We start from the raw sequence: 12,270 nt of genomic DNA on the forward strand, positions 1-12,270 counted from the left end.
AAACCTCTGTGTAGGGACATGTAATTTTTAGACACCATGAATGTTTTGCTTAAAAACCATGCTTTACTTTCAAGCCAACTTACAGGTGTTAATTCGTGGTTTCTTGTAATTTTAAGATGGAAAAGAAAGAGAAGTTCTGCTTTGTCCATCCTCACCTGCCCCCACCCAGTCATGCAAGGTGCCTCTCCGACTCAGTGACCCGCAGCCTCTCAGACAGAAGGAGGCAGCGCCAGAGGTGCTGGAGCAGTCTGCGGGAAGCGAGGCCACATGCCAGGCAGTAAGGACAGAGACATTGGAGTAATGACCACATGGCCTCGGGTACGGGGTTGCTCCCTGCTTCGCATTCAATGCCACAGGGCATTTCCCACCTCAGCTGGACATGCTGTGTGTCTGGGAAAGAGCCCAGTGTAGGAGCTCCCGGTACTGTCCCAGAAGCGGGTTGGTGATTCTGATTCTCTCCTAAATACAAAGTTTGCACTAAGAATATGACGGCCCAGCAACCTCACTGCAAACCTCCAGGAAGACCAAAATGGAAAATCATTGAGATTTTAGGCAGACTTTCACCTTCCTTCTATTACATCTACATATATAAAAGCCTAAGCGACCCTTACGACTGGACAACCGGACAACCGGTTGGTAGCTATGATGCACACTGACCACCAGGGGGCAGACACTCAACACAGGAGCTGTCCCCTGGTGGTCAGTGCGCTCCCACAACAGTCCCTCCCCCCTAGCCCGCCCCGATTGGGACTGGGCGAGATGGCCCCATCGCCGACCAAGCCAAGGGACCCCACCCATGCACGAATTCGTGCACCGGGCCTCTAGTCTAAAGATAAAATGCCAAAGAATTTGACTATAGCTACCCTCCCACAAGGAAATATAGGCTGTGGAGAAAGACAGTTATTGTAAAGGAGGAGATACAATGACATCTTGTTAGAAAGGCAGGTGGCACAATAGTAACAGCTCCAATTCAAGCCAGTTCTACCGAGATTCAAAGCCCAGGAATCCTTTATGTTATGCCCAGATTTCAAGATCCCCAAGAGCCCACCAGGGAGCCAGCGAGTCCGATGCAAAAGCAGAGAGTCCTTTATTCTAACTAGTTCGGCTCCCCGACCACACTCACCGATGTAACGGTAAGCCCAGAGGCAGAGAGCCTGCCCGTGGGAAAAAATGGGGTTTTAATAGGGGGGTGGAGTGAGGGGAGGGGAGATGACTGTGGGCCCTGCCGATTGGCTAGGTGCAAGTCAGGTATGTGGTCATCTCCATGGTGCGCACGTACCCTGATTGTCATTGGTTAGTTTAAAAAGATTCCGGGAGTGGCCAGCAGAGGCCTGGGCTTCCGGGAAGAAGGTACTTTCCTGAGCACATGGCTGCTGCCCCAACATGGAGGATACGGGGCAAGATGGAGGGCATAGCCCTCGCCCTTTCACTTTACACCTGTGTGGCCTCTGGGAGGTAAACCTGTCCACGCCTCAAGTTGTCTATCTGCAAAATGCGAATGATAGTAACAATACTGACTTCTCAGGGAGGTGAGATCACAGACGAAAGGGCAGGACATCTGCAGAATGTGCCACTGCCGTCTCCCAAGGGGAACCTGTGTGATTTGTCATAGACAACACCACCGCCTGGCACTTACACACAGAGAGAGCTTTGTGCTGACAGATGCTTTTCACACATTCTCCCACTCGAGTCTCACAGCAGCTCTGTGAGTTGGGCTAGGTGCGAATTAGTGCCTCTGTTTTATACATAAGGAAACTAAGAGCCCAAGAATTTTCTCCCCTGGAAAGTGAAGCAATTAACAGCCCAGCAGAAGTGACTCATCTCTAAATTGTAAACATGCATTTTCATACCAAGTCTTTCTTCTTCATTTGGTTACAGTAACAACTTTTTAAAACTGCCTAAACTGGTAATTTTTTGAGTTATCATACCGATTTCTACAAAAGCTTCCCTCACCCCTGTATCCACTCAAAACAAGGTTCAAGTTGTGTATTTGCTGCCTCTGAGCTTTAGCCGAGCATCTATCTTAGATGAGCATGTTTCAGTGCTAAGTCAGGCACACACACGCATACACCTGTCAGTATCTTTATTCATAAGTTATAGATTTATTATTTATTATAGCTATTATAAGAAGCTTTATTTCTCCAAACTGGAAACAACTCAAATGCCTATCAACAGGAGAATGGGTAAAGAAATTATGGTTTATTCATACAATGGAACACTACTCAACAGCAAACAGGAATGAACTGCACATGTGTGCAACAACATGAATTCATCTTAAAAATATTATGTTGAGCCCTGGCCCATGTGGCTCAGTTGGTTGAACGTTGTCCCATGTACTGAGGTGGTTAGTTGGATTCACAGTCAGGGCACATGCCAGGGTTTTGGGCTCATTCTCCAGTAGGAGGCATGCAGGGGACAGCCAATTGATGTTTCTCTCTCTCTTTGTCTCTCTTCCTCTCTCTCTAAAATCAATTTTTTTAAAAAATATCAAAAATATGTTTAAGATATTATGTTGAGTGATAAAAGCCAGATGCAAAAGGTCACATGCCTTATGATTTCACTTATATAGTTTTAGAAATTACAAAACAAATCTAATGGTAATAGAACTCCTATCAGTGGCTGTGAGGTCAGGAGGAGGTGCATGTAAGGACTGACTGGGAATGGGGCATGAAAGCACTTTATACAGCGTCAGAAATGTCCTATCTCTTGATAGGAAGGGAGTTCATGGGTGTACACATTTGTTAAAACACCTTGAACTGAACATTTAAGATCTGTATGTGAATCATGCCTCAGTAAAAGCTGTCAGCTGTAAGTAGTTGCACAGTTATTTAATAATTGTTTATTAAAAGGTAGCTTTTCCAGAAAGACAGATATGACTAGACATGCCAATTATTTAGATGCCCATATTCATGTGGACTATTGATTAACATACAACAAATAAAAGCAGAATGCTATTGCAGAACACAAAACATGTCTTTGTTCTTGAAACTATAACCTTAAGTTCAGCAGTAACTTGAATATCAGGCCCACAAACGGTCCAGATTAGAAACCCATTTAGTAATACAGTGTTATTCACATTACTTTGGAGTCCTGTTTCTTTTAAGAAAGAACCTCCAGAACAATAAACTCCAGCTATTTGTCTCACTCTGGTATTCTTCTTTATTTTAACACACGTATATCATATTTGCTCACTGACTCCGTTTCTTAAAGATAGTCAACCTCTCCTCTGTGGTCACACTTACATCCTTTAAGCCAGCAGGGTATCTCACAACAATGCAGTTTTGTTGACTAAGAGGATGGGGTGACCCAGGGCAAACCCTTCAGCACTCCTGGGAAAAGGGCTAAGGATCACCAGAGGCCTGGTCATGCCCTCTTCAATCTAGTAACCAAGGCCCCTGTGAAAGCAGGGAGGACAGGCCAGCTTGACCTCTGGAGAGAGCAGCTCAGGAGTGGTCAGTGAAATAGATAGGCAGTCAGGGCCTTCACGGTCTGTCCCGAGGAGAATTTCCTTGGATGAACTGACCCCAAATTCAGCAGAGTTTGGGGGAGAAGAAGAACTTCCCTCTTTCAAAGTGAACACTGGCAGGGACCCAGTGCCCAGGTCCTATTTCTGGGCACAGAAACATTCTGTCTCTCTGAGCTCTGTGCTAACAGAAGCTCCTGGCATCAGTGCAGTGTTTTAGAAAGACCCATTTATTTCTGACCTGTCTGCTTCACACTTGAGATAGGAACAGGAGGTATCTGGGTGAGAGGGAGGGAGGAGGCGATGGGTAAACATGTTGTCCTTCGATATGAGCTTCCTAACAATTCTCACCTGGTGCTTCATGGACATAAGTGGGAGTCTCTTTGGATGGTATGGCAGGAACTGCTCTTTCCTCCACTATATGTTTTTCCTCTTCTTCCAGAATTCCTTGTTATTAGCGAGGCATATGCTTATGCAGAGCAAATACATTTCCCAGCATTCTTTGTGGCCATGGGACCAAGTTCCAGCCCATGGGAAGTGTGTGGCATTCTCCTGGAACTTTCCTTGGAAGATAGCTGACATGCTCCCTTTCCCCTTCATCCCTTTAAGCATCCTGCTTCTTCAATAGCAGAAATGATGGCTTAGCACAATCCTGGGCCATGAGATCAAGGGCCATACTCTAAGGCAGCAAGCAGTGAGCACGAAAGAGCCCAAGTTTTCAGTCCCTGAGGTCTGCATGGAGCAGAACTGCCATTCTATCCTGATGTCACTTTTAAACTCCTTTCTTTGAAGCTATGTTCTTTTACTTGTAGCTAAATCTAATCGAAACTGATGTAGGTTACATTCAACAAGTCACTGATAGCAAATGCATAAAATGATGGTATTCAATGACTGTGTGTGGGGGATGTGTGTGAAATAAACTTTCCTCTGTTCTCAAGGTTCTTCTGGCTGGCCTTAATAATCATATAGATGTGAGACAGATTAGCAAGAGAAAAATAACCCAATTTAATACATACATATACATGGGGACTCTGCATATATGAGAGAGCCGGGACCCCACATGCACGAGAGGGTGAAAGACAGAAAGGGAACATGGGTGTAGAATATTCTGAGCTAGTGATGAGGTGCCTTATAAGCTTTAAAGGATCATTGCAGGATGATAAGAAGAGCAGGTGTTTAGTAAATAGGAGTTTGCCCTGCCATATAGATGGGTCAAAGTTCTTCTAGGTAGTCAAGGGAATGGCAGAAGCTTCTCTTGGGCATGAAGCTAAAATTGCCTTTAGCTCAAAATAATCTGCATACCACTAAAAGTACATCTTGGGGTTACTCATTTTGAACCCAAGCAGATTTTTTCAAAGGAGTTTTCCTGAGGCCAGAAATATATTCTAGGAAACTCAATAAAAAGCATGATTCAGTGACAAATCCTGAGAGGTGGGCCACCTTACCTATCATCCCAACTTCAGTGAGAACACATTACATACTAAAGTCTGGGCGTTCACAGGTGTCCCATGGGTCAGAGGGCCGAGAGGCAAAGCAAGAAATCACAACCCAGGTCACATGCTGTCACCCATTTTATGTAATTCAGTGAGCATTAACTAATTTGAATTCTGTAACCTGCAGAAGAGGGTATCTAAGTAAACACCTTTCCTTTGAAAATTAGGCAAGTTACTCACCCTCTCTGGGTCTGTTTTCTCACCGGCAAAATGAAGAACAAGCCTTGCCTTAGAAAGGTTGTCCCCAAAAGTGCTGCTGGTCCAGGATGAAGTTTTCATCTGTCCTTTGATGAAAATGTCAGGATAAAGTACTAACTGTGTTTTCCTGAATCTGCATTTTAACAAGATCCCCGGGTTATTCTTATGCACATTAAAATGTAAGGTGCCTGGCCCTAGCTGGTTTGGCTCAGTCGATAGAGCATCAGCCTACAGACTGAAGGGTCCCAGTTCGATTCCCGTCAAGAGTACATGACTGGGTTTCGAGCTCAATCCCCAGTAGAGGGCATGCGGGAGGCAGCTGATCAATGATTCTTATTGATGTTTCTATCTTTCCCTCTCCTCCTCTCTGAAATCAATATATATATATATATATATATATATATATATATATATATATATATATATATTATATTATATTAAATTTAAGATGCCTGGGCTAAATGGACAAGATGAAGAGCATTTGCTAGCATAAACCTGGCCAGGTTAACAATGGTTTACTATAGCTGAGGTTTATTTTTCAATTTCTCTTTTAAAATAAATCCCAAACCTAATGTTCTCAATGGCTGACCCAAATATCATTCTATAATGACATCTGAAGGTCCAAGGGTGAGGATTGAGTGTTTTGTCCAATCTGCTAATGGAGAGTGTTTTTATACTGCAGTGTGGACGCTCACGGGTGGCTCTGGAGGTTGGACAGGCTGGGACATAGGACCCTTCTAGCACAGGATTTAGCTCTCTTGCGCACAGGCCAGCACACTTAGCCTCAGACACATGTCGGGCACATTTGTGGGTACCACTTTAACTAATATCACATTTCCTAGTGATTGGTGGGGGCAGTGGGGCTGGGGTATTGACTGTTTCCAACCCAGTGTTAACCCCCCAGCCACAGCTGTCTGTTCTACAATAAAATGAAAAATGGAAGAGGTCTCTAATGGTGTAGTGGGTCTGTGAATTCTGCTTTGCATTCATTAAATGACTATACCATTTAAACAGTGGTGGAATTCAGGACGCTTCCTCCCCCCCCCCCCCCCCCCCCGCCAAATATGGCATGTTGGCCTATTGAATATTTGAGAAATGGTATATTCAGGAACGACTTTCTGACCTTCTCCTGAAGCAGGTCATAACCCTCATGTGAGAAGTGCCTTCCTAGGAATAAAAGCATCTGGATGTCCCAAGATGAGGGACACAGAGAGGAATCTGAACACATAAGCCTTGCTAAGTTTCCCCCAGAGGACCACATTCACCAATATCTTTTGTCCTATCATATCTTTCCACAACTTTCCACTCTTGTTCAAAGCTAGCCTAAAAACACTCAAGTTTAAGTGTTTCTGTGGGTCTTCATTTCTGTATAAAGGCTTCCATGTCAGGTAAAACTTGTATTAGAAAATGTGTATGTTTTCTCCTGCTAATCTGTCCTTTTCAGTTTAATTTTCAGACCCAGCCAGGGACCAAAAGAGGATGGAGGAAAACGTTTTCCTCCCCTACAACAGCACAGGTGGTGGGAACTCATACTGCTTTGTGCTGGCCACCCTGAATACATGGGTGTCCCACAGACCAGCTTCCAGTCTCAAGGATCACATCCTAGTTGGACTCCAGGTTTCTACCTGGGTGTGGGGACAGCTCTGTGTTGACATGTTTTAGGACAACCCAGACCAGTTTGGGTTTCCTTTCTACTCTTCTTCAACCCCCCTCTCTGTCCATCTAAGTAAGGGAATAAATCATCTTTTCCCTGAAAATACCACGAGAAATAAATTGTTTCATGTGAAGTCCACCTACCTGGATGTGTTGAACACAGTTATGGAAGGCAGCACACTTTAGTGGGTGTGTAGTAGGGGAAACCTTTCCTACCTCCACGGGGTTTACATGCGAACTGAATTAGGAACCAGACAGCCGCTGTCACCATGGTGCAAGCACAGAGAATGCACTCAGTACTTGACACTTTACACAATGCAGTTGCTTTTACATTTGTTCTCCTGTCTTCTGTGATGGCTGACCCCACTGTCTCCTGACCCCATGTGTGTGGGAACGAAGAATGGCACACATTCTCAAGATGGCTGCTTCCCAAGCTCTTGTCCACAGACCTGGAGACAGGGTTATAAACACTGTTCTTGGACCACTCCCCCAAATTCCAATATAATAGTCTGAGGAACTAACCATGGAGACCAAAACCCTCATTTGGGCCAAGTATGCCACAATGTTATATTTAAATCCACCAAGAAAACAAGAGTTTTCTATAATAAAGAGCAATAATTCTCTTAACGTTCTCTTAGCATTTCCTTCAGAGGATGAAAACCTCCCTAAATCACCTGTAGTTGAGAGAAGGGCCCCCATTCTTTACCGAGGAGAGCTGTCTACCTGTGCACTGGACCATGCCTGGCCTCCAGCCTCCATCCTGCCACAGCTGTTCACAGTCTGTACCCTCCATTTTTATGGTCATTGTTTGCCCCCAGCCCTATCCTCCTCCACTTGAGAGTCTCCCTTCTCCCAGTTGCTATGACAACAGCCTGTTTCTCCTATTTCTCTGACCAGTCCTTCTCTTCCCACATAGATATATGCTCCCAAGCTCTTGTCCGCAGACCTCCTGTCTTCTGCTTTTGTGCTTCACGAATTTACTCCATCCAGATAGTCTCACTGAGCACATCTAAGAGAGTAGTCCCAAATCTTCCCCTCCCTCTAGCCCGGGACCAGCATTTATAACTTTTCATTTGACATTTTCTCTTGCTTGCCAGACCCAAACTCCTCACCCTCTACATGGAATAGCTGTTGCCCCTGGCTTCACAGTCTCTGTTAACACCAGCACACAGGCTGCCGCTCTCCCACATAACTGAACTTAACATGAACTTTCTCCACTATTATTATCATTATTTTCTTGCCTCATTGGTTCCCTCAAACTAAGCCGATTTTCATTTTTCTAATTCATAGTCTCCCTCCCACAAATGTTTAGCAAAAAGATCAAAGTATTTTTGAAGAGTTATCACTTTCTAAACTTACACAGAGTGCAGAGCTTTGATCATCTTTGACATGCATGGCCCAGACCAGACCAGTCAAATTTCTTCCCCAGGAGCGGAATGAACGTAGAAGAACCCTTGACACCAGGGCCATAGAACCAGAAGGATGAGAACCCGAGACTTTTGTACATTTGATTGGGTGTCTGTTCACTGTCCCCTGAGCTCACCTGGGCTTTCCTTCTGCCATCTTATCATCCCCTCCCCTCCTTTTCTACTAGTTGAAATTCCATCTATCTGTTGCTCAAAATTTAACACAATCAGCATTTACTCCTCAAAATTCCGTGACCTTCCCCTCCTTTGAACCACGCCCACTACAGTGATAGCTTTTTAATGACTAAAAGGTGTTTTCTATTAATTTCATTATCTGCCACCACCCCGACCCCCACTTGGGCACAAAGCCTGGAAGACAAGTGTGCAATAAATATTGACTTCTTGGTGTCAAATAAGTATGTCCAGTCACCAGTTTTTGTATATTTCTTTTATTCTAACATGCATATTTTCACAATTTAATATTGGTGAAATCGGGGTTCATCTTATAATCATTGGCATGCTATAATTTAAATAGAAAATTTTCTCTCTTGAAGGAAAAATTGATGGTACATAAAATATGGGTGCATCTTACTTATATTTGATGGTGTCTTAGATTCAGTGCAATAAAGTATCATTCAAGCATCCCTGAAAACAATGGTTTGCTCCTCTGTCTGTCTGCCCTAAGGACAAATCATTTTATGTTCTCAACATTTCCTTAGTTCCTATTTTCTACTCCTACCGTGTCTCCTCTTTACCTCCTTTAATTTTCCATTGTTCTCAAGCAGAGTCAGACTATTATGTTGCAATAAGGAAATCACATGATAAAATGCTGCTATATGTTTGTTACAGAATTAACTCTAGTTAAATATATAAGCTAGTTAAAATGTGTGAGCAAGCCGAAGCCGGTTTGGCTCAGTGGATAGAGCGTCGGCCTGCGGACTGAAAGGTCCCAGGTTCGATTCCGGTCAAGGGCATGTACCTGGGTTTCGGGCACATCCCCAGTGGGAGATGTGCAGGAGGCAGCTGATCGATGTTTCTCTCTCATCGATGTTTCTGACTCTCTATCTCTCTCCTTTCCTCTCTGTAAAAAATCAATAAAATATATTTAAAAAAAAAATGTGTGAGCAAGCTACCATGTTATATAAGCATCAATTTATGAAGACAATGTAGTCAGAAGCAGAGTAGTGTTGGAATTAAATAAGATAATCAAAGTAATATGATATACTTAATGACAATATAATTATCATCCTTTGAGCAGCATTGTGACCTAGGCGAGTCTCTAGAGAGTAAAGGTTTCTCAACAAGTCCAGATGCCCTGTCCCATCCAATTATCCTTGTTTACACACTTTCATTCTTCATTTGCTTATGAGGCTGGAAAATCCAGTGGATTTGGGCCAGGCAATCCCATGGAGAGGAAGCTGTCCTCACTGGCACTGGCTGGGACCCCTGCCATGACCCCTAGCATGGTAGAAAGAGGGGCGTCTCTCACTTCCTCTTCCCACAGCCTAAGATCCAGCCAAAACAGATGACTTGCTCCACAAGCCCTATGCTCTGCAACCCCAAACTTTCCTGCCGCTTCCATGCCTTTGCTCAGGCAGATCCCTTCATCTACACGGGCGCTAATAGTACTTTCTATGACTGTGGGGATGTTCCATAGATCTGCACTGTACAACATGTGCCTATTGAGCAGAGCACTTGAAATGTGGCCAATGCAACTGAGAGACTGCATTTTTTACTTTATTTGCCTTAAATTTAAATAGATACATGGCTAGTGGCTACTATATTGGACAGCAGAGATCTAGAATGTCCTTTTCTACCTGTGCATCTAGCATGTACATTTCTTCTTCTCCAAATCCTTAAACTTCTAGAAAATTATTAAACCTGAGAATGGTCTTGGGGAGCTTCTGAACTTGTAGTTGCCCACGGCAATCTAATTCATATTGTTGCCGGGAGCTGGTCACACTGAGAGTAAAGCGTATGGAATCACACAGCCCCTGGGCCAGTGGGCTGGAGGCCACAGTTCAAATGAGGGCTGGTGGCCAGAGGTGATGAGTTTGGTCCTCAACATGAGCAATGGGGTGGTAAGCAAGTGTCTGGGACCAGGGTCACACAGGAGTGTACATGGGAACAGAGGAAGGGGTGGCTACCTGACCTGGGGAAAGGAGGAGAGAAGCTGGGATGCAGAGAGCAACTGTGAAGTCCGTCATGCTGAGGGAGTGAGAGGATCAGGTAGCTACTGGCCCCTGACCTGAAACTTCTAGAGGCCCTGGTATCCATGTGTGCTCCAGTCCTCAGGAACCTTTAGGAATCCTGCCCCTGGGAGTCATGAGCTGTGGAGCAGATTCCACGGGCCCATGCTTACTTCAGGCAGGGTTATGCTCCCTCTTTGGCTGTACCATTTGTTCATTCTTGACCAAAGCACAGACACCCAGACCCTGAGCAGGAAGGCGGTAGGGGAAGGGGGGAAAAGAGCAGAACAACTTCCTTCAGTAAGCAAGAAATGTTACTGGTTTAGAGGGCTCTTTCCCCCAGAGCAGCCTTCTAATTCCAAGTGCTAGGATTTAAAGGAAAGGTCACCTTCTCAAAATTGCATCCTCTACTAATTAAAGATTCTACTCTGTTCACTGGGGAAATGGTCACTCACAATTTACTGTAGATTCAATCAATCTGATTGCTTTCCTAATCTGAGCTTAGCTGCATTAGAGGAAAGAGTCACTAGCTTGTGGAAGTGAGGGAGAAATTATTCTCGGGTGTGGGGCATTCTGGTTGGCATTGGTGGGGGGGCTCCATGGGATGAGGACAGGGCTTGGACACAGGAGTTATTAAGGATACCTTCTGGAGAAGAAGCATAGAGAGGGAGGTAAGATGGCACCTGAAATGAATTTCTGCAGCAGACCCTTGCCTCCTTCCGCCCCCAGACCAAGTTTTGCTGTCACTAATTCTCCAGTCCCTGTCCCTCTCCCCAGTGCTAGGCTTCTCCTGCATGGAAATTCCGGGAGAGAAGCATTGCGTTGGCTTCATAAGGGCCTCATGGGAGACAGGAAATGCTTTTCTAGACAGACCTAGCAGGAAAAGCACCAGCAAACAGAATGGGTCTGTGCAGTAACTGGCGGGTAGAGGGTGGGAGAAGAGCAGAGTACTTTCTGCCAGATGTACAATGAGCACAGGCTTAGAGTTTCCCGGGAAAAGACAACTTCTAGTTCAGCGGTTCTCAACCTGTGGGTCGCGACCCCTTTGGCGGTCAAATGACCCTTTCACAGGGTTCGACTAAGACCATCCTGCATATCAGATATTTACATTATGATTCGTAACAGTAGCAACATTACAGTTATGAAGTAGCAACGAAAATAATTGTATGGTTGGGTCACAACATGAGGAACTGTATTTAAAGGGCCAGAAGGTTGAGAACCACTAGTTGTTCATTTCCACAGCATGTGGCATTCAAGATTTAATAAATGGTTGAGTGGATGGGTGAATGAGTAATGTCCCCTAATATTGCAAAATCATGTCAGTTGCCAGACTCACACAGGTCAACTTATTTCTTGTCTGGGATTTGAGTTTATTTTCTTTCTCAGGGAGGCATTTAATCCGGTTGTATGGGTTTAAAGATGTTTTGTTCCTATTTTGAATCCTAATTTCCCATTTCCTATCCAGAATGCCCCTAAGCCAGGGGTGGGCAAACTTTTTGACTCGAGGGCCACAATGGGTTCTTAAACTGGACCGGAGGGCCGGAACAAAAGCATGGATGGAGTGTTTGTGTGAACTAATATAAATTCAAAGTAAACATCATTACATAAAAGGGTACGGTCTTTTTTTTTTTTTTTAGTTTTATTCATTTCAAACGGGCCGGATCCTAGGCCTACCCTTCATTTTCCCTTTTGCCTTCACAACTGAATCCCAGGCTTCATAGGGGGTCTCAGAGCATCTGGAAGGCATTTGAGTCCTTTTTTATAGGAGGGGGCTCTCATAACCTGTTCACACACAAGAACCGAGAGACATGATGTGGGGCACAGCACAGCATGAATGAGGGGCAAATCCATGAGGTTGGGAAGGGCAG

Source organism: Myotis nattereri, assembly GCF_964212035.1.
Source record: "Myotis nattereri genome assembly, chromosome: 6".
NCBI lineage: Eukaryota > Metazoa > Chordata > Mammalia > Chiroptera > Vespertilionidae > Myotis > Myotis nattereri.